At 37.7% G+C, this 22321-nt stretch overlaps 1 protein-coding gene across 7 annotated transcripts in view; it reads left to right on the top strand.

Annotated features, from left to right (window-relative positions):
* Positions 1-22321, top strand: part of LRFN2 (leucine rich repeat and fibronectin type III domain containing 2) — a 220164-nt gene that overhangs the window by 103850 nt on the left and 93993 nt on the right. The window contains exon 4 of one of the 7 annotated variants that reach the window (XR_014690652.1): positions 711-924. The exons of the other annotated variants lie outside the window; for them this stretch is intronic. The gene's annotated coding sequence lies outside the window, so the exon portion shown is untranslated. Of the gene's footprint in view, positions 1-710; positions 925-22321 lie in introns of those variants that run through there. 7 annotated transcript variants of the gene reach the window in all.

Raw genomic sequence — 22321 nt, 5'->3', positions numbered from 1 at the left:
CAGAGGAGGTGGACTAGGTGATCTGCAGAGGTCCCTTCCAACCTCTGTGATTCTGTGAGAAATGTTGGCTTTATACCTTTTTTCCAAAATCACTCTGACCACACTATATTCCAAGGTCTATGCTTTTGTGCAGTTCATTGCAGGAATTCATGTAACAGACTTGTAATAACTCTTGTAATTAGCCTTATATATGTAAATCTCAGTCTTCATCGGGGTTCTGTGTTGTAGTGCATGGAAATCTCCCCTGTTACATGGACATTGATTTAGCTGGAAAAATGGTGGATGTACCAGGGAATCTATTTAGCATGTTGGCTTTATACTTTTTTTTTTTTTTTATATACCTTTTTTATACCTGTTCTCTGGGCAGCTGCTTGACCTGACCATAGCCACGTCTACTCATGGTGTGTTGTATCAGGAAAATATAAGCTTGACAACAATGTCTTAGCTGGTACTTCCAAAATGGTGAGGAAACAAGGGATGAGATCCTGGTAATGGTGGGAATGAGTGCACTTCCTCTGTGACTTGATGATTATTATCGTTACTTTGTTGCTGTTTCATCCTTTTAAAACAGTGCTTTGAATATAAGTATTTACATATGTTATTTATTTACATATGTTATTAATTGGTGACTCCATTTCATAGATAGATTTAAGGGCATATGGGTTTTTCCTGTCCCTTCATAATCTGCATCTGCATCTTTTCATTTTCAGTGTTATTTTTTCAACCGGTATGCTAATTTATGCCTCCATCCAAAGACTGAATGCTTTCTGGACTGCAATTGACCATTAGAAGTATACACCAGGTTATTTACTCCCTTTCTCTTTTTCTCTTTTGATGCCAAAAACAAAACAAAACAAACAAAACCAAAACAAAACAAAAAATTGGGATGAGGGGGTGTGGAGAAATAAAATAGCACTGGCACGATGTTTTGAATTTCTCATTTTTCTCAAGTTTTTTTTTTTTTTTTTCCCCCTGTTGTTGGGTTAGCATTCAGACCCCTGAAGTACAGACTTTTTCTTTCAGACTTCTTGAAATTCCATGATAGTTGGTGGAGGTTTTTGTTTGAGTAAAAAATCAGAGTTCCCTTCATTACAGTTGTAGTCCCAACATTATATCACCATCTTTGAGCAGAGATTAACTAAAATGTGATATCTGGTGACAGTCCTGTGCCTAATCAGGGCATCAGGGCATCTGACACTTTATGATTCTCCAATGGAGCAGGGAATGTGAACCCATGGTATAATCCAAATTTGGTTAATATTCAGACCCCTGAAGTACAGACTATTTTTTTTCAGACTTATTGAAATTCCATAACAGCTGGTGGAGATCAGCGTGGTCAGTGTGATCAGCGTGGCAATACTCAACCCCCCTTTGAAGCCATCAAAAGTTGATGTATCAGTGCTAATCAAGAGCAAGTATATAGGCTCTTGGGATATATATGATACCCTAAAAATCATGTGAAAGCTGAGTGCTATAATTCTGGGCTTCTCCAGCATTCCTGTGAACTCATTTCTCTTTCTCACCTAACTGCTCGTCATTCAAAAACCTCCACCCCTCGTGACTCCACTCAGTCAGTGTCTGGAGAGGGGAATGGAGTAGATGCATTCATTCCCATCATCACAGGGGCCTCATCCCTGGCTGCAAGACTCAGGTGCCACCTTTCCACAAATAATAACAACTACCACAAGTTCTCTGGGCAGGCTGGAGTCTTAACACCATATAGTTGTCAGTGTTTACAAATGAGGTGTTAATAAATTGTTAGTTACTTAAACAAATGAAGGGGAATGGACTGGATAAGGTGGGAGGAGTGACCTTCAGTTAATGGGGGCTACTGTGATGCATTATGCAATGAATAATCACGTAGTTAATAACTACCTTGTTCTCATCCATATCCCTTTTCATGTGCACCTTTTATTACATCAGTGATAAAGTAGGCACTGCATATGGCTGGAGGCAAGGAATTAAAAGGTATAAATAACACATTTTAATTGAAATCCAACTGTGGATGCCTGGCCTCTGTGATTAAAGCTTTTATCACATGGATTGTCCCATTATATGTGCATTCATACTACTCAAAAAACTACTTAGCTTTAGAACAACAACAAAACAAAAACAAACAAAACAAACAAAACAAAATGAACAAAAAACACCACCCCAACAGATTTATTTTTTTCAGTTGTCCAAATTGAATCCTCAGAGGATTTCTTTGACAGTAACAGGATAAGCACTGTGGATTTGACAAACACTTTCATACATGTATGCAAAATCCTCCTCTAGTCTTTTTCTGTCAGATGCTGGTGACAAACAAGCTCAGTACACCAACACTAAGAATAGGAGGAGTGAGCATGAAAGCTGGCATTCAGTAACATGTAGGGCCAGATGCCTTGGGAGTTTTCATACCTATTGCAGCTCATTAATCTTGTTCATAGAACTTAAAAAAAATTAAAAAATAAAAATCTATTAGATTGGGCTAGAGATGACTTGGATCAGTTTATATTCTTCCTGCCTGGGTTGCCTAAGTACACAAGCATGATGCTATATTTCTCCAGGCTCTCTGCCTTCAGCAAGCTTCAGTGCACAGGCTTGAAGAGCAGGTTTGAAGTACTGAGATAGCAGTGTGACTCCTGGGTGGATTTAGCTATGAGAATAGAATAACATTTGTCTGACAGTGTGGGCACTGCTGGTGTCATCCTTTACACGATGTACAGTGGAGTGTGGCATTGATAACTGTGATAGAAATAGGAATGACAATGATGGTACTTATTACAGATCCCTTGATGGGTAGACTGCCAGCAATGACAATAAATGAATGCTTTTGTTGGGGGGAGGGGGACCAGAGTTAAACTGACTGTTGGTAATACTCAGATTTAGGAATATGTTTTATTTATGACCGCAACCAGAAAGAGTTTTTTCTAGCTGTTGTCCAAGATTTGCACCTCTGTGATGCAATAAGCAGACCAAAAAGTACTGTTCTTGACAACAGTACCAAATATTTTCCCTATTAAGGTGGTTCACATTTGCAATGTGATGAGCTTTGCTCAAATAGTGAGTGCTGATTTGGAGTAGCTGTTTGCTATTCCCTAAAGAAACTGTGGAGGAAAATCTTTGTCCAAGCTGCACGACAAGCTGATTGCTGCTGAGTACAGGTAAACAACCCTAAACCAAGCTTACACTCCTGCGTTAGTAATGAATAACCCACATAATGTATTTTAAATTACTCAGTGAAAGATATTTGGCTTTTCTCAAGGAGATTTATCAGGTAAGGCAAGCCTTTGTGGAATGTTTTTGAACCTGAACTACATAACAGAGGCCAGTAAATAGAATCCACCTAAAGAAGAGAAGGGCTCTGGGAGCCATTAGATATATAAATTATTTGGTTTTACTGCAGTATTCAGCTGGCAGGCTTTTCCTTGATTTAAAAAGATGCTTTGTTTTCCCCCATGCTGTCCACCATGTTTACACTTGTTCTGCCAAATGTCAGGAGGCAGTTAAGCTAGGTAAATCAACCAATTGGTTTGTACTGCTCTTAACCAATCTGGCCATATTTTTAGCACTGCACTAAATACACCAAATAAATATGACACCATGTAGAATTCTAGGTTGGAATTCTAGCTGTGAAATCTTGCTCAAGGACAGCAAATGCTGGTAAGTGGCGAAGTAAGAAAGTGGTAATAGTAGTTTTCCATATACAGAAGCTACCAAGTGACCCAAAAGACATGCTATCCTCCATGCAGGACCTGAGGTTTTGAGCCTAGGCCATTAGGGCTTTTTAAAGTCTTACGTTTATTTATTTATTCATTTTTATTTTTATTTTACCACATTTAAGCTGTTATAAAGGGGTATGTCCTTGGCATTCCTTGAAGGCTGTCTTTGGCATTCAAAAATAGAGCATTCAATAGGCTAAATTCAAGAATGATTAGGTGTTCACACCATGTTCTTGCAGAAAAGATCTCCCAAAGTCCTTTTAAAATTGGCAAGCTCTATAACAGGGGAGGAAAGAATGAGGGCTCAGCTTGTTGTAGCTTACACCAGGTTTGTTTCTTATGTATGTCTGTCAGCTTCTCAGAGACTGCTATTGCTTTGAAATGGGGTAAGAAAAAGCAGAGTCCCACAGGGACTGTGCAAAAAAGCAACTCTTCTGATGTACTCTACAGTAGTTCATATGCAGCTGGGGATGTGTAAAAGCCATTTTATTGACAAGGGAGATGTTGGCTAAGGCACCATGGTTATACAGTAATACCATGGGACCATTAGGTTCCACAAGAGCAGCCACTGTGCAATTTGAATTACCATTGCCTCTAAAGTGTAATGCTGCCAGCAGTGCTGTACCTCCTTGCGGTGGTTGTCATTCAGCACTCAGGCTCTGTCAGCCATTACTTGTGCCTGATGCTGCCACATAAATGCTGTTACCTCTTAAGGCTATTCATACATCTTTGAAAATGATCCAACCATGTTCTCTCTCCTTGTCTAGAGGGTACCAGTGTCTTGTGACACTGTACAACTCCATTGTCATGCTACCCCATAGAAAATTATTTTACTCATGTACAAATTAGTGTCAAACTATCTGAATTTAGAATGACGGTCACATTAAGAAAAAAAAAAAAAAAAAAAAAAAGAGAAAAAACATGGTTTCAAGCACATTCCAACAATAGCTATTTGTTTTTATTGTTTTACTTTCTTTAAAACTGCAAACAAATTCTAGATGAATTTTATGTTAGGCTTAAACTCCGTGTTGTCAGTAAAAATTTCATGGAACCTCATTTGAACTTATTGTCTGGGGCGAGGCCAATAGGAAGAATGGAAGAAAAAGAGTGGACTATCTGTATAAATTACTGTTATTTTCAGCATTACAAATTCCTTGTTCCATTTTTCTGTTGAAATTTTACCTTACATATATTGATTAGGTCCTGTCTTTTTTTTTTTTTTTTTAAACCTCTGCTGATATTATCTAACTATAGTGTAACCATAGCGTAACCACAGTGTAAATATAGTTATTACAAAAGTAAAAGTGCTTATGTCAGTATACTTTATTCCAGTTCAGCAGGAGAAATAAATTACACCCCCATAAATCACCATTTGTTATGCAGACTGTATCTTCATTAGGGTTTTTTTTTTGCAGCACTTCACTGGCAGTCAGGCTCACAACCTCCCTTTCTACCTGACACTGACTCAAGATGAGCACACTGACTCAGGCACAACATTACCCTCGCTTGTGTTTCAGTTTTCCCTGAGCAAGCAAAAGAACAAGATCTTGTTAGAAAAAGGTAGGATTTTTCTCCTCTCATAAAATCCTTTCCACCTCAAAAAGTAAATATGCAAAATACCATCTGAAGAGCTGCATCTGAAAACCAAATGTTTTAATTCTGAATTCTTCCTCTGTGCTTCTTCAAAGATGCTTCTTGATGATGCTTTTTGATGCTTGGTTGTTCATGTTGCCAAACTCGTCTGTGCTCTTAACACACCCTGAGAGGCTCATCTTCCAAGTACTAGTCCTTCATCTTGTGGACATGTTATAGCTCATCACTGATGTCCTTGTCAAAGAGCAGAGGAGCCGGGTGGTGAATGCAGTTCATAAGGGAGGACTTTTGCTGCCTGAAAAAACATGGTAGTACATTTTTGTACTTACAGGTACAAAAATGGCAGAGAAAAAGATATTGGCCATTTGTTATTTTTTATGAAACCATTAGGTGCTTGTTCTTAATCAAAATCTTGCCAAGGAAAGGACAACTGAAGACCTTATTTCCCTTCCTTTTTCTTCAACAAGACGAACAGATTATGGGAGAAAAGGCACTGATAAACCTGATTTCCTTATTTTTTTGAGAAGGGTGAAATTAAAAACACCATTTAGGTGTTACGTAATGTTTCACGAGCACTGACCGAGACCATTCCCATCTTACAGCTGAACATCTCTGCACTTTCTTTACAGTGCTTTTGACAACGATGGCTAATTTTGACATGATATGAACATGTAAAGACTGAGATCCAGGAAGCTACTAAAGAAGTTGCTGACGCATCTGTTTTAAAAGAAAAACTTGTTAAAATTCCTTGAAATGAAGACGTTGCTCCAGAGTATAAATCTAGATGACTTTAAGTTTCCACTTGCATGGATTCTGATATTTTACATTGTTAATAACAAAACCAATTTTGTTGCAAGGGACTGGCTGACAAGATAGCAGAAAGGGAAAGCTGTATTTCCCTGCCCAAAATTAGAAGTTCAGATTTTATGCCACACCAGAATGTTTTTAGACTCTTCTGCAATGTGATTCTGTGTTGTTGTTAGTGTTCAGGAATCTGTGTACAGAGCCTGCTCTCTTCTGCCTTGAAATATGTTTACAAAAGTATTTTGAAAGTTAAAGGATAATGTTCAAAGCATCTAAAACATGTTGTGCACTGGGTTCATTGCAATTAGAGTTCATTGAGTCAAATTACTGCCAAGCAATTCCTCTGAAAGGTAGAGATGCATATAAGCTAGGGACCCAGACTGAAATACTCACTAACTTTCTGAGAATTTAAATACAAACTCAGACATTTTATTGACTTTTTTTTTTTTTTTTTTGATGTGATTTAAACAACAACAACAAAAACATAGTACTTGTTCCTTTAGTTGCGATTCTGGATTCTAATGCAATATTAGGAGAAAATGAAGTACCTGCAACATTTACAATGTGAGCAGAAAGTTTTAAAAACCATAAAGAAGCCTTTTCTGTTTTGATTCTTATTTGCATTTTGTTTTCCCAAGATTCTGAGACAAAAGTCTGAGGTTTGCATGCTTACATGAAGAGATCACCCACACATTTTGAAGTTGAGACATTTCCAGTCATAATCTCATCAAATTACAGATGGACTGAAACCTGATTAATCCAAACTTTGGGCTTTTTTTCTGCGTCATGAAGTGTAGCTATGGTGCTATCATACTCAATAGTTTGGAAAGTCAGGATGTGATTGCCTTCATTTTCAAGCAGCTCTGCCTTGGCAGTCAAGAACCCGTGAGTAGTTTGACTGCAGTTATGTTTCTGGGAGGTGGTCCCCCCCATTACTCCAGGTCACAGGGCTGACCTCTGAGTCTCAGCAGCAGGGAGGGGAATCTCACCTGATGTCTTTGTCCATACAGCCTGTGTCCCTGGTCTTGTTTCCTACTTTCTAGCCATGATTCTCATCCTTGCCCATTGTTCATTGTATGGTCACAATTATGCCTACTTAGTGTTAGCTCATGGCATTCCCCCTGTCCTGTTCAACCTTACTCTTGGCCTTTATCTCCAAAGCCCTGCACAGATTTGTGCTGTTCATATGCTGGCTTTGCTCCAACCCTGCAAATTTATTACTGTCACTTTTAAAGAATTCTTAGGATCCTTATTTTTTGATACTGTTTCCATTTTAGTCTTAAAACTAGAATTCTCTTTGTTTCTTCAGTTTCCCAGTTAAGAAGTTTTTATGCCAAGCATGGTAGTATACTATATCTTCTGGCTTCTCTAAGTTCCTGTTTTGTGCTTTGTTCTACTTTAATATGTAGATCTGCTTTATTTTCACACTAAGTAATCCTGATTTAGGATTACAATTCTCCACATCCTCATGAAGACTCTCAGACAAAATCTACTGTGCCAAAGTAGAAGCGTTCACCTCCATTACCCTTGATCAGAAAAGCATTTGAGCTACAAGGAGTTAGCCTTCCATTTTCTCACCACTGACCCCCGCAGTTAGACTAAAGGATTTTCTGCTCCCTCTCTGGTTCAGCTACTGGGCATTTGGTTGCCCACCCCTGTACTTCACTTTTATGTCCTTATATGACATGTGGAATGATCCTGCAGGCAGGCAATCCATGACAAAGGATCTCACAGTGCATTTTAAATTGTTACTGTCCCCAAGATACATTTTCCAGACAGCTGGTTCAGCATGCAGAGGCTCATAATTCAGTATCTTCCATCAATGCCTTATGCACATTAGGATTGTCGAGGGGATTATTTTGTCAGGACCATTTGCAGAAAGAGTGGGCTAATAGAGAGTTGTTCAATTCAGTTTGCAAAGAGTTTGCCAGGCAATGCCTATTAATAATAATGGTGATGATCATTGTTATTGTTTGTTTCTCTGAGATGTATGTCATTCAGATGTAGATTTTGGTCTGTTGTGACAGTTTTGTTTGCAATCAGATTTTCCCAGGGGTGTGAATGAATTGCTGTTTGTACAATGCAGCTGTGTTTTGTGTAGTCTGGTACACAAGCTATGGACACGATTCTTCTCTGGGAGGCTCTAGTCTTATTTCCATGTGACAATACTAATACGCTGTTTTTACAATTGATACAAATGATGGATTTTCTGCAAACTCATCAGACAATTGCAAAACTTGGTATTTTTAAACAATTATAAATAGTATAAAATATAAAGTTCCTGTAATTATGAAGTTAGGATGGGGAATAAATAGAAGAAATAAAAAGATGTCAAAGTTCAGTTAAAACAAGCAAACTGAACAAACTTCAGAACTGGGCCTTTCCTTCAAAGCAGATCACAACAATATGAGAGAAATGGCTGCATATATGGCATTAAATTCTGAATCGGGAATTCTTTGGAATATTATCAATAAGGTAAAAACAGGAAAGAGAAATAAAGAAACTTTGTAAGATGAGGCAGGCATATTTTAAAAACATATGACATATTACATCAAATCTTCCATCAAAGCTGGTATCATGCTTCAGCAGCAGCTAAGACCTCAAGCTGGAAAAGAAAATGAAATCCATCTGTAATGTATTTAGGTAGTTGTGGTTGTTTGTTATAGAATAGGAACTGAAGGCAGTGTTCATTGAGATGGGTTGATAGGAATGGACATGAGAATTCATGCTGTCCCTGGAAAAACTACAGCTCTAAACTTTTTGTAAAGACGAAAGGATTTGCCTAGGAAATACTGATATTTACATCACCTTCTCAAAGGGAAAATAATTTAAAATAATTACCCAGCACCAATGTACCCCTTAAGAGAGGTCAAAAAGAAATGTCTGGATGTGCAAGAAGGCAAAACAGCCATGGGTGTTGTCAGAGAAAACACCTTCTGAAATAGAAAAAGCAAAAGCAAGTTATTCCTGCTTTGGGGTTTAGGGTGGTCTAGGAATGAATAAAAAATATATACAGAACTAACTTAATGGTGCTTACAGGCCATCTATAATCAGTATCTTCAGGGAAAAATAATAATAAAGTACCATACTATATGCTGATCTCTGAGGCATGACAACTGTTGACAATACTTAGGTTGTCTTGTAGACCAGGAATCTTGGATCTGAGCAGAAGTCTAAATGTCTTTGTATTGGGAACACTCACCTTCTTTGAGAGAACAGCTTTTAATGTATCATCATTTGTTTTTAGACACGAATCATGAGCACATCCTTAGCTACTAGTCACTGTCAATATTCCATGGCCTTCTGTTATGGTTTTAACCTCAACCTCTGCATTTACGGGAATGTACGCATCAGTATTCTGCAGACGTCAACAAACAGTCAGCACTTCTGTTCTAGCTGAGCACAACAGATGGGAGTCAAAAATGAAAATGTTCACATAATGCCCAGAAATAGTTGTTTATCTTGTTTGTTTCTTTGTGTCTCTGAAGCTACATTGGAGGAGCTGAAGTAAAAAGTCAGGAGGGGAAAGGGTCAAAGATTTGAAACAAGTCAAAGAAACAGAAAAGTAAATATGGGAAATGGTTTATGACTGTATCCCTGATATTATGCCAGTGAGATAGCAGGAATGCCATCAAAAGGTAGAATGCTACATGGTTGCCAAGTCCTAACTCTTATCAAAATAATAGGCTCTTACTTTAAGATAGTTATCAGTGTACCATCAAAAAACCTGAAGTGTTGCCCTTTTATTTCTATTTCATTTTCTCTCTGTCTCCATTCTCTTTTGAGGGCCATTCACATCTCTGCATTGTACAGCATTATAGCAGGGCTCTGTGTGTGCTTTCATATGTTTGTGTTTTCACACACACGTACATAGACGCTGTAACACTTGAAGGATACTTGAGATGAAATAGGTAAATACATACCTATACAGTTACGAAGCCAGTGGAGACTCTTCCTCTAAAGAGAGAATATATTTTTATTATAGGAACTCAATTTATAAAGCAGTTCAGACTACAATGTCATAATCCTATAAATCTGTATGTTCCCCTTGGGGATCAGGGCCCTCACTAAGCTACAGATAGGATAGGAAGGATTTACCAGCACGGGCTTGGAATGATTGCATTACTTACAGGTAAATAAACTGAGTTGTTGGAGTGTCTAAGATCAAAAAGATTCAAGAGGGACTTAGCAACAGGCACAGTTCAGTCACCGAGAAGCCATTCAGCCTAAAAATACATAGTTGCATTCATGCTAATGAGTGGGGAGAAGAAGTTTTCAGGCCAGCTGATGCAGCAAGGGCACCTTTACATATGCACCATAAGTAAAGTTACACCTCCTACAGAGTTTGGACATGTTTTCTGAGCTACAAGTTGTGATTTGTTTATTTTTTTGTTAGTTCCTTATTGCTAGTTTTACTGCTGGACATATACGCAAGACATACCTTCATGTAGCCTGTAGTTCTCTCACCTAGGCAGCATCTGCAGTGTAACCTCCTGTGATGTTTGGCTGCTGGGCAGACCAAGTGTTCTGCAGGAGGCACAGGGCTCTAGGCACACCTTTTCTGTTGCACATCCATTTCTTTTCCCTGATTTGCACTATCCTGCCAGGCCTAATCTACAGCTGCAGATGTAAAAGCTTTATCCTCTGTTGTGTTGTGCTCAGTGGTTCATCTTGGACTAATCCAGTGTCAGCACAAAAACAGCTTTCTCACTTTGCAGAGAGGCTTTCAGCAGCCTCTTACTGGATCCAGACAGCTGGGTCCCCTAGCAGCAGGGACTGCATGGTGCTAGAAGTGTGGCTGTGTATGGACCCTTGACTCTTGAGAAAGTAAGCAAATTGATAAAGCCTTGCATGGCCTCTAGCATTTTCAACCTGAGCATTGATTCTGGAATATGAATCAGCTCAGACACACCATGTCATGAGGTGAGGAAGAAAGTCTTTACTATTTTTTGTTCAAGACACAGATGAGTTTAAGATCACATAAAGACATAAATGCAAATATATATATAATTATATATGCATATATATATATAATTATATATATAAAGTCTAAATGTTGGTTATTTTTCTGATAGTCCAGTTGAGATATAAAAAAAAAATAATCTATATTTCTGAGAAATTTTGAAATCTCTATTTGAAAGATGGAGCATCTTTGAGACCTTAAGCTCTATAGCATAGGTCAAGGCCAGCATCTAAAACCAGCAAAAAATCAGGAGAGAAAATGGTAACTGGGGTTATCATGTGGTCCTCAGGCCAGAGAATAAACCAGGAATCCTGACTCCAGCTCCTAAAAGCCTTTTTAGCTGTTTTCTACTCCTATAAATGGCAATGGAAAAGAGACATCTGTGTCCAAACCACATAAGAGTAATTGCTCAAATCATAGGAGGGATGTGGTATGTCTGTGGGCTCTCTTCAGCTGGGTCACAGGCTGCTTTGTGTGGTTAACGGCTTTGCAGAAGAACACTTGATTAGGATGAGCAACTTGTGAATCTCATAGAAGTTGAGTTTTTTTATTTAGATAAGTAGCAGAAAGGTCAGGTGCTTCTAAGGATCTCCTCTGGTTTCTTAGCTGGAGAAATCAAATTGACAGGTGTGTTGCCTAAAGATCTATACTGTAAATTGTATCAGAAGTGCCAGGAGGTGCCATCTTTGTGTGCAAATAAGGGACCAGCTCTGATTATTTGAAGGTGTGACATTTTTTCCTGATTTGCTGAGAGAGATTTGAAGGTTTGAGGGAGAGGCAGGGGGAGACAACCCTGGTTATGAGTGTCTATACATTGCCCTTATCCTCAGAGCATGCAAAGCTCTTTACATATTGATGACATATTTTCTACCCCTTATATAAATGAAAAGGGGAGAGAGAGACTTGACTTTTCTTCTACAGTATTAAGGAGTGGGAAGCTGTTCAGAGCCTGAAATGGGAAACAGTACTTCCTAGGATGCTTAACCTGTATCTAGACTAGTACACAAAATATGCTCAGGACTGTCCTCTTTCACTGAGGCTAGCAGACATAGAATGACCCATACATTAATATAAAATTAACTTATCCTCTGAAACAAAGGAGAATATTTTTTAGCACAGGTCAAAACTATGATAAACATCACTCTAATAACATACCAGACTAGACAGGAGACTACTTAGTTGGAACAACTGATATGGTTTAATTTAGTAGTATAAATACTTTATAGTAAGACTGACCAGGAGAGATGAGTAGGCAGCAGCCTTGCCTGGTAAACCAAGACGTCTGCATGTACCATTGCCCTGAGGGCTGTGGAAAGGTTGTACTGTGTTTCTTGAGGCTCATCCCTGAGTGTAGCATGTCCTTGCTCAACATAACCGCTTCCTATAATATAACCCCTTCCATTGCAAGACCACATCCCAAAGTTTGCTCTGAAAAGGTCTAATTCTTAAAGAAAGCCTAGTATCTTTTTGAAAGCCTCCGGAGTTCAGCAAGAGCACTTGACAACCCATACATCTTTAGTAGATCTCTAGTAGATATTAGCTAGACAAAAGGAATAAGGAGAGGACTTCTTAAATAATGTTTTTGTTTGTTTGTTTACTTTTTCTTGGCTATTCCACAGATCTGATTCAGTCAAAAGTCGATTCTTCACCAATGACTATATACAAAGTATAGAGTTAATAAATCTGTTATTTATTTTCTTGGAATTTTGAGATCTGGGAATGCTGATTGATTATTTATTTATTTATTTGTTTGTTTGTTTTTCCCCCAGATATAGAAGGTAAAATGAAATTATGGAAGAGGTGGTGATTTATTTTATTTTATTCTGATAATATTTTTTGAAAGTTTACACATTTGTTTCATAAGACAGAAAAACTTTCCACTCCCTAGATATGTCCCCCTTTAATTCACTTCAAAGCTTCACATTCCTAAACTATACCACAAATTTCCTAAATTCCTCAAATCACTACAGAAATTGCAATAACCACTATTTTCATAGACATAGCTGGTACTCTAGATCTTTATGAAATTAAAGCATCTGTAAAGATGGAAGATTATGTTCAATACCATGAGGATAAGATTGATGGAAAACCATGAAACTGAATGATTTTATCTTATCTAGCCCAACCTTGTAAGCAAGGAGTACCCTGAGTCACTCAAGGGTGCTTTTTAGGTGGTATTTTACTTTTTATTTTATTTTTATTATTATTTTTATTTTTTATTTTTTTCCCCAGTATATGTGCACATAACTCAAAAGACAAATCTTACTCTGAGAAGTAAGCCTATCACCAGGAGATTTCTGCTCCCCCAGGTCCTTCTACCTAGCCATGATTGCAGTTTCCATACTCCTTTGTTTTGTCACATTAAGTAATTCTTTTGGATTTTCCTCTGTAATTAATATCTTAGAGTAATAACCTTCTCCTGTGGTCTAACTCTGGCAGGCAGCTAGGTACCACCCAGCCACTTCCTCACTCTCCCCAGGTGGGATGAGGGAGAGAATTGGAAAGGTAAAAGTGCGAAAACTCATGGGTTGAGATTAGGTAAAGCAGAAGCCACAGGCACAAGCAAAGCCATCAGCAGGCAGGTGTTCAGCCAGGTCCAGGACAGCAGGGCTCAGCAAGTACCATGGTTTCTTGGGAAGACAATGCCATCACTCCAAACATATCTCCCTTCCTTCTCCTTTCCCCCAGGTTTTATTTATTGCTGAGCACTACTCCATGTGGTGTGGGACATCCCTTTGGTCAGTTGAGGCCAGCTGTCTTGGCTGTGTCCCCTCCCAGCTCCTGGTGTACCCCCAGCCTGCTGGCTGGCAGGGCAGCACAAGGAGCAGAGACGTCCTTGGCTCTGTGCAGGCACCGCTGCAACAGCTAAAACATTGGTGTGGTATCACCTCTGGTCTCATCAAAAATCCAAAACACAGCTTCACATGAACCTCTGTGAAGAAAATTAACTCCATCCCAGCCAAGAACATGACACTTTTGAATACGATACTAATTGTAAGTTAGCAGGTTTATTATGGTAGCTGAGTCCTCTTAAACTTGCTTATAAATCTGTTGACTTTTGGGGCCATGAAAGCGTCCAAGTAATAAATGGTTCAGAGGAAAGTCCTATCAGGTCCCAAAACTTTAGTAACAGTTTTCCTGTTCTTCCTGACCGCGTAAATAACACTGTTAGTGTTATTGACTTATGAAAGGCTCCTGAAAAGTTTTTATCTCTGTCAAAATTCTGATACTGCAATGTGATGGTATTATGTTCTCTGGCTGCGTCACAGTCTGAAGTGTTTCTGGCTTGATCTTCCTGAAGGGGCCAAAAAAAAAGGCTAGACTTTAAAATTAATCTAAAACTTGACAGTTTCAGTAAGAGTATTTTTAACCTCTCTGATCCTCTTCTTTCTTAATTTTAAAAAAGGATGGGAAAGGCGGTTGTCAGAAAAAATGCTATATGCATGGCTGACTCCAATGCTATATACATGTTAATCCCTCAACTACTTGAATCTAAAGGGGGAAGACAATTCAGACAAAATTATGAAAATAAGTTCATTTCAGCCACCAAAAGCATCAGAAGTGTTCTTACACTGATATTCAGAACAAATGCACCAAAAAGTTAAGAGAAGCAGATGGAGTATTAATGGGGGAGAAAATAAGTAGAAATACTGCCAAATGGTTAATTTATTTATTTATTCTCCATAAGCAGTTTCCAAATGTCTCTCACATTTGATTGTCAGGCTTTTGGTTAAATCCAGAAGCATCTGGAAATTGGGGAATTTGAGCATTTTCAGGAGAATTTATCAGGAAAGCCAGCAGAGATCAAAAAGCCTAACCAAGCAACAGCGAAAGCATTTCTCAGCATTGCCATCTAATGCTCTTGCAGTCAGGCTTGCTGAAGAACAAGGGTAAGTTTCCCACCTCTGGGAAGTAATCAGAGAGGAAACAGGACTGGATTCTGCTCTGCTATCAAGGTAACTCTTCCTCCCTACAGGGAATTCCCAAAGGGACTGGGGGGTGAAAGGATTTCTCTTCACCCTCAATCCTGTCTGTGTACGTATAGACCTCTCTGTTCTTCACCTCATGAAATATTCTTATTGTCTAGTAATAATGCCTTCTAACTGAACACTTATTTTGCCAGTAGGAAAATGAGACCCTTATGCAAATTTCCCTGAAATATGTATTAATATCTGGAAGTGCTTAAATGTGTTTAATTGCCACCCTGTGATGAAGCTAATAAATATGGACTTCCACAGAACTGTGAGTTTGTGAGTTTGGTTGGAGAAAGAGAGAGACAGAGGAAATGAAAACTAGAATATCTAACAGGGTTCAGGGTTAATTTTTTTATTATTTATTTATTTATTTATTTTTTTGGTGTGTGTGTGTATGTGTGAATTTGGGATCCCTCCTCCAGAAAAGCAGTGTAAAGACTTCCATTTATTTACTTTGTTCACTGTTTAGACCAAGTGGCTGAGCTTCATTTCATCAGATATTCATATTTTTAGTTATTTTCCGCAGTTGTTGGTGATGTCTGAAAATTGCACAAGTTGATAAAGAAGGGTACTGAGAACATGTTAATGACCTGAATTAGAGATTATTGTTTTATTTTGGGCTGTATAGTGTGACATCAGTAAGAACAGTGATAGGGCCATGGCACTGAACAAAGGGCTTTATGCCAGTCTACGGGGAAAGTGAACAAAGACCATGTTCTCTCTGTACATATTTCAGTCTGCTGGCTCCAACATTCAAATGGTTATCAGTAGGCTGAAAAAAAAAAAAAAAAAGTGCAAAAAGGGAAATGTACTTACAGACTCTGTGAATCACATCCCAGGGGCTGCTAATGATCACCCTTCAGCTGCTAGCACAATGCCTGTAAATGCCTATTTAGAAAAAAGAGCAACATGAATTCTAATGCCAGTGATCAGCACTCTTATGGTTAGTAGTTACATGTGTGGTGTTATTTTGTGAGGTTAAATCATATCTCTTCTTTCCCAACCAAGAGTTTAAAATGATTTTATTTATTTTATTTATTTATTTACTTATTTATTTTCACAGCTCATTAAAGAAATCAGAAGTGGGGAAAATCCACTGTGCTTGATGTCTTGCCACCCTCTGATACTAGGAAAGGTAGCCAACGTGGTGTTTTGTTTTTGTTTTTGTTTTTGTTTTAAATGGGATGAATTTTCTCTCACGCAGAAAGTAATAGGACTGAGAGCAGAAGCACAGTGTAGGGTTCACTTCAGCCTTTGCTCAGTTTGGGTATATGGTCATAATGATTTCTTACTGCCTTATCTTTTAGTTCGGTAATTGTCTTTCTCAGCTCTGCACACAGTGCAGTGTTAAGTGAGTCAACTCAAAACCATTGCTATCGTCCTTTTCTATGAGGTACTTTGCTGCTGCTTCTTTCTTCTCAATGTTATGCTTTTCCTTCTGTTAATTATGTATTTAACTGCATTTGAATTCATGCCAATCCCATAACACCATCCCTTATCCCCCCAAAATAGCCTTGCTGCTATGTTTTAAATTTTTAATTTATCTGTAGGCATATTTTATACTATATGTCTTATCTCTCCCTATTTTCTCTGTACAGTGGAACTCTTTAGAAAGGCCAGACACAGACACAAGGTTTAGGCAGTCCATAAATCCCACTTAATTTCTGGAAAAAAAAAAAAAATAAGAATTTCGGTGCCAACTGGATAATCTCCTACTGTCTCTAGATGACGAAAATTAATTTTTTTTAATTTATTTATTTATTTTGGGGGGGGAGCTTTCCTCAGATGTCAGTTATACTTGTTGACAAGTTTTCATTCAGATGTATATTTTTAACCAAATCCATTCATGATTTTTATAGGTATCAAATGAAATATCAAATTTCAACCTGGAGCACAGTTTCTCAAACAATGTCATCTGTATTAGAGCTGGGTAGATCTGTTTCAGTATGTCAGCAAGAATTAGAGCTTTGGATTTATGTTCAACCTCATCACTATGGTTTGAAAGGCTTGGCGTTTCTCATGAAACTGTCTGGGATGGAAGACTCAGAATTACCTAAACCACTTACATTTTTCTAATGACACAACACTGAGGGAGGAAACCTCATTTCCCACACGTAAACCCATTAATAAGGATCTGAAAGGTGAAGGGAGATCTGAGTGGGGCAGTTTAGACTTTCTGTTGCATAGTTCTTGAATAATCCAATGGCAAGTCTAAATATGCCAGTTTTGAGATGTTTATCAATACATTGTTTATTATTTATATATTTTTTATATAAAACACAAGTAAGGAGCTATTTCAGGGGCAGCAGCTAGAAAACTTGAGGGAGTTTACAGTCAGAAATAATTCAGGAAAGGTTATGTTTTATTTTGTTTGAAACTAAAGACATTTGCAATCCTAAGGTCTTCCATTTCACCAGTTCTGCTCCTCTGTGTACATCCATGTCTCTCTGGTTGTAATAAAACTCTCTAGCCAGTCTGCTCCTAAAACCAGGCTTAAAACCTAGCCTGTTTCCTTCTCCCTGTCTACTAACATTCTTCTGGGACACTCGGATTTTATGGCTGGGCATCCTAGTGAGGTAGATCACAGGTGAGGATAACTTCCATAACGAAGTGTGTCTTTTAGAGAAAGCCTATCTCCATTAATACTATTATTTCACCTACTATATGCAATTGACAGATGTCCCGTCTTTATAACACACTCCTACACCTCAGTTTATCCTCAGTCACACTGTGACTTCATTCTGGTTCTTAACCAGAAAAGGACCTGGAAGACACACTGGAAGACAGTGGCAGGTCAAATGCCATGCTCCGCAGTGCCAAAAAAATAATGAAATGAAATGAAATGAAATGAAATGAAATGAAATGAAATGAAATGAAATAAAATAAAATAAAATAAAATAAAATAAAATAAAATAAAATAAAATAAAATAAAATAAATCCACACTATTCCGTTCTGAGTTTAATTCACTCTCTTTTCACCTGAGGAAAAAATATGGGTCTGCCTATTCTCACTGCACCAAGCAGTTAGGCAGCAAGCTCTGCAGTGTCCTACCAAACCACCTGCCTTAGGAGGTAGAAGATCAGGCAATGGGAAAACTCTTCCTTACCAATAAGCTTTAACATGCTACTGCAGATTTCAGATACATTAAAGGGGTGTTTTTCAGGATAAAATCATTGCCTCGACACTTCCGTGCAGCTGCTGTTCTGACAACCGTGATTGACAGAAACAGGCTGGGAAACACGCTTAGAGCTCAAAAGAAAGGCTGAGGAAGGCAAAGAGAGTGGCAAGATGGGAGTGGGGGAAGGACCTATGTTGAACAGGAATCAGTGAGGAGGCTTTTCTCTATTTCTGATATTTTTAAACATGAATCCCCACACACATGCTAAAGACCCCTTAACCCTTATTGATCTTATTCCTCATTGCAACAAATACACATGCAACAACTACTGGACAGGACTGTGTCCATCATGCTTTTCACTATGACAAAACTCACTTTTTTCTTATTAATATATACATTCAAGTTTTGTTTATTTGTTTTTCTCCTGTCCTTCCCCATTCGTTCAGATCTCTTGGTTAAATAAGTGCTTTTTATTGTGAGCTTTGAAAGACTATGATACCTTGCTGCTAAACAGACTGATGAGGATTTTAAGAGCACATCAGAAGCTGTTTTTGCATTACTAGTGATACTGTCATGCAAAAAGAGTTCTCCATGATCGTGACTGTCAACAGATAAACGTGCACATTTGTCTTTCTTCTTAAGGGATTCTTTTGTGGCACTAAGAAATCAGTGAAAATACCTGACTGATAAGAGAGGCACCAAACTTACAGTTGGAAGTCAATGAGGATGTTGTTTTCATTTCTTTGCAATCACAAATTTCCTTATCAGGAAATGCAAATATCTCATCGGTATTTTGATAAATCTGATACATTAATTTGTGGGAAGAAGCTTTTCTAAGCCTGCTGAAACCAATGGAAGGTGTTCCATTGATGTGGAAAAGTTGTGAAGCAAGTTGTCAGTGTGTTTTGAATGGAATCCAGGATGGGTATATACTCTCCTTCTCAAATATATGTTATTTTCTTCCAAATTAGAAAGATCACTATGTTCTCCAAAAAATGCATTTCCCATATTTGGAGTGGCCTCTTTCATATTCTTCAACTTCTGGCTCCATAGAAGTTCTGGATATCTTCTAAGACTGTGGCATAACAGCAGTCTGCTCTTTGCAGAATACTGCATTGCCCAGTAGGGTCTCCTTTTTCTTAGTGCATTATTTTCACAGCCTTCTCTGGGAAGTCAGAGGTCTAGATTAGTATCCAGTTCTGAGGACGTGTGACATTTATTCACCCTGTGTCACTTTGTATTATGGTAGGCTGTGATAAGCTAAATACAAAGTCCTTTTCCTGGGGTTTGGTTGCATCCCACTCAGGATCCAAGAGTATGAAATCAAAGAGAAGCTTTATTGGCTCTTAATATAAATAGCTTATGCAGGGCACAGAGTCCTACTCTGCTGTATAGGATTGCCAGAGTAGTATAGCTATGGAATTTTAATGCTTGAACTGTGCAGAACACAAAGGTGAGAAGCTAGATTATCAGAGGTCATTCATAATCTGTTATTAAGACATTAAAGGTTTCCTCCAAATAATATTATCATCAGTCATTTTATTCATAGATAATTTCCGAATGATGTTTGATGTAAATTTAGGCGTTTAAAAATTAATTCAAGTGACATTTAGCCCAATGAAGTGGGTGGCAGAATTTTGTGTTTTAACATGACATAAACAGTGCCTCCTGTTGCATCCTTACTTACAGTGCCTAAAATTCACCGTTGTCACATTCTTGACAAAATCCTGATGGTCTTACAAGATGTTGGCTCCCCAGAACATTTATTTGAAAAAATTTGAGGAACAACTTTCAGCTTCTGTTTTATCTTAGTTCTGTTCCAGTATTTGTAATGCTTTATTTGTGCAAATGATCACCTTGTTTCCTCTTCTGACCACCCAAAACAGGAGGATGACAAGAGCAAGCATTATTCAGCTTTTCTTGTCATTGTGGAAACTTTCATTATGAGTAGAAAAATTGTAACCAGTCAACAAGTTGCTGCAAATAACTGAGCTGTCATGCAGTATTGGTGAATGAATTATGGATGTAGGTGTGTTGTTTTTTACTTTTGTCATCTCCTCACTCCACCCCCAACCCCCACCTCTTTTGGGCTCACCCTATTCCCAATGAAAATTGTGCTACGTGGATGTTTAGACTGCTAACTATTACTATGTAGTAACATAATGATTAGATTTTGTGGTTCAGGAAAAATATTTCCTGGACTTTTTGACACCATAAACATTTTGGAGATGCATTCTGATTATCTATTAATGACAGGGCGCCTGAGGAAGATATAATTTGAGGCACTATATCGAATTCTTGAAAAAAATAATAAAAAAATCCTTGCAATCAGAGGAAAGAAAATCAACCCTCCATAATATGCAGTGGTGCTTTTGTGGCTTATATGGCAGCGTCTGCACTATGGAAAATCTCTCTACATCCCCCAGTCCTACTCTTCAGTTATCCAAGGCAGGAAATCTCTGAGTGAACTGTGGTTTCCTTACTGTGTGCTTACTCAGTTTATCTTCCAAAGGATGATGTGCTCACCTGAGGACCAGGTGCTTTGTAAATACACTTCACATTTGTTTTGATAAAACTTACATTTAACAATAATCTGTGCCAAGACTGGTCTTCCATAACAACTACTAGAGGTTGTGTTTAACTCACTGATGGCAGAATGGTTCACTTACCTAAGGTCTTCTGGCTTTGTTGCTAAACTAACTCAAAAGACAGTTTATGGTCAGTGATGTTCTCCTTGGTGAATGTAAGGGTATTTCAACTGTATTCTCAAATGCTTTTACAAATACCTGTGATACAGGTGTTTGACAGATCTATTATAGTTTTAAATTTAAGTAGAAGTCTGTTATGCAATATGCTCTTGACCTCAGAAGCTTGTATTTCTTTTTTTCAAGTTCACATTTACACCATAACTTATTTTCTTACCTGAAATTTCCTTAATTTTTAATTCATGTGATAATACACCTTAGAACCTTAGTTAACATGTTGCAAATCTTCAATTGCTCTACTAATTGTTGTGAGGTTGATATGGACTTATATCTTTATATAAATCATTACAAACCCTTTCTGAAATTCAGAGCACATTAAAGCCTACAAAATTAACTAGGGTCTCATGTCAGTGTGATTTAATTATGAAGAAAATTCCTAGCATGTTAACTAGCATTTTAACATCAAAGCTAACATAGGGAAGTACTGCTATAATTATTTGTAGGTACCCTGAAATTATTGGTAAGTTTTTCCTGAAAAACTTGTTAAACATCTGTAAGTCCGGTAAGCACTGGTAACACCGATAACACCGGTAACACCAATAACTAAGGACGCAATATGATTGAGAGGTCTGAAAACCACTCAGAATTAGGACATATGAACTATACAGAAGAATTATCTTCCTTGTGTGTATTATATACTTTTTTTGTTGTTGCCGTTGTTAAATCAAATCACTATAATTTCAATCTACACAGCTAGATTTGCAAAGAAAATAGGTGCACTCCTCTTGTGTTGCTTGAACTCAGTATCATAATCCTTAAGAATTCAGACAGCACACACACACACAAAAAAAAAAAAAAAAAAAGAAAAACAATGTAGCTACAAAAGAAAAATTGCTGTGATGTTTATGAATTAGAAGTGCTTTGTGCTTCACACAGCCCAAAAAAAATGGAATGAGAAGCACTCAGTTTAGAGATGATTTCATGTTTTTACAATTTTTGTCTATGCTATTGTTTCAATACAACCCATATTTTCTCTGTTCTGTTCATTCTTGGATGTGAAACAATAACATTACGTCACAAAAAAATAATTTTAATAAATGCTGCTTGACTTACCAAATCTCCCTTAACTTACATTAATGGATTTATCATTTAACATTTCTCAAATAAAATCTAAGAAAAAATAAACCAAAAATTTTTCATTCCTTGAACACGAAGTTAAAATAACCATGGCTTTTGGTATATTGTTTTCAGTTTACTATGAGTTACCTCTTGAAGTCAACTTTTCCTATGCAGTCAATATGCTAGTGCTCAGCAGTCATCTACAGAACTGCTGTTTGATTTTACGTCAAGGTTTGTTGTAGTTATTCTTTCTTGTCTTTCCATAGCTTCAGTGAAGCACTTTTTCCTTTTTTTTTTTTTTTTTTTCTTTTTTTTTCCTTTCTTAGCAATTCAAAAGATT

Source organism: Aythya ferina (assembly GCF_964211825.1).
Source record: "Aythya ferina genome assembly, chromosome: 3".
Lineage (NCBI taxonomy): Eukaryota > Metazoa > Chordata > Aves > Anseriformes > Anatidae > Aythya > Aythya ferina.
The sequence above is the reverse complement of the archived record's forward strand: the minus strand, read 5'-3'. Positions and strand labels throughout refer to the sequence as shown.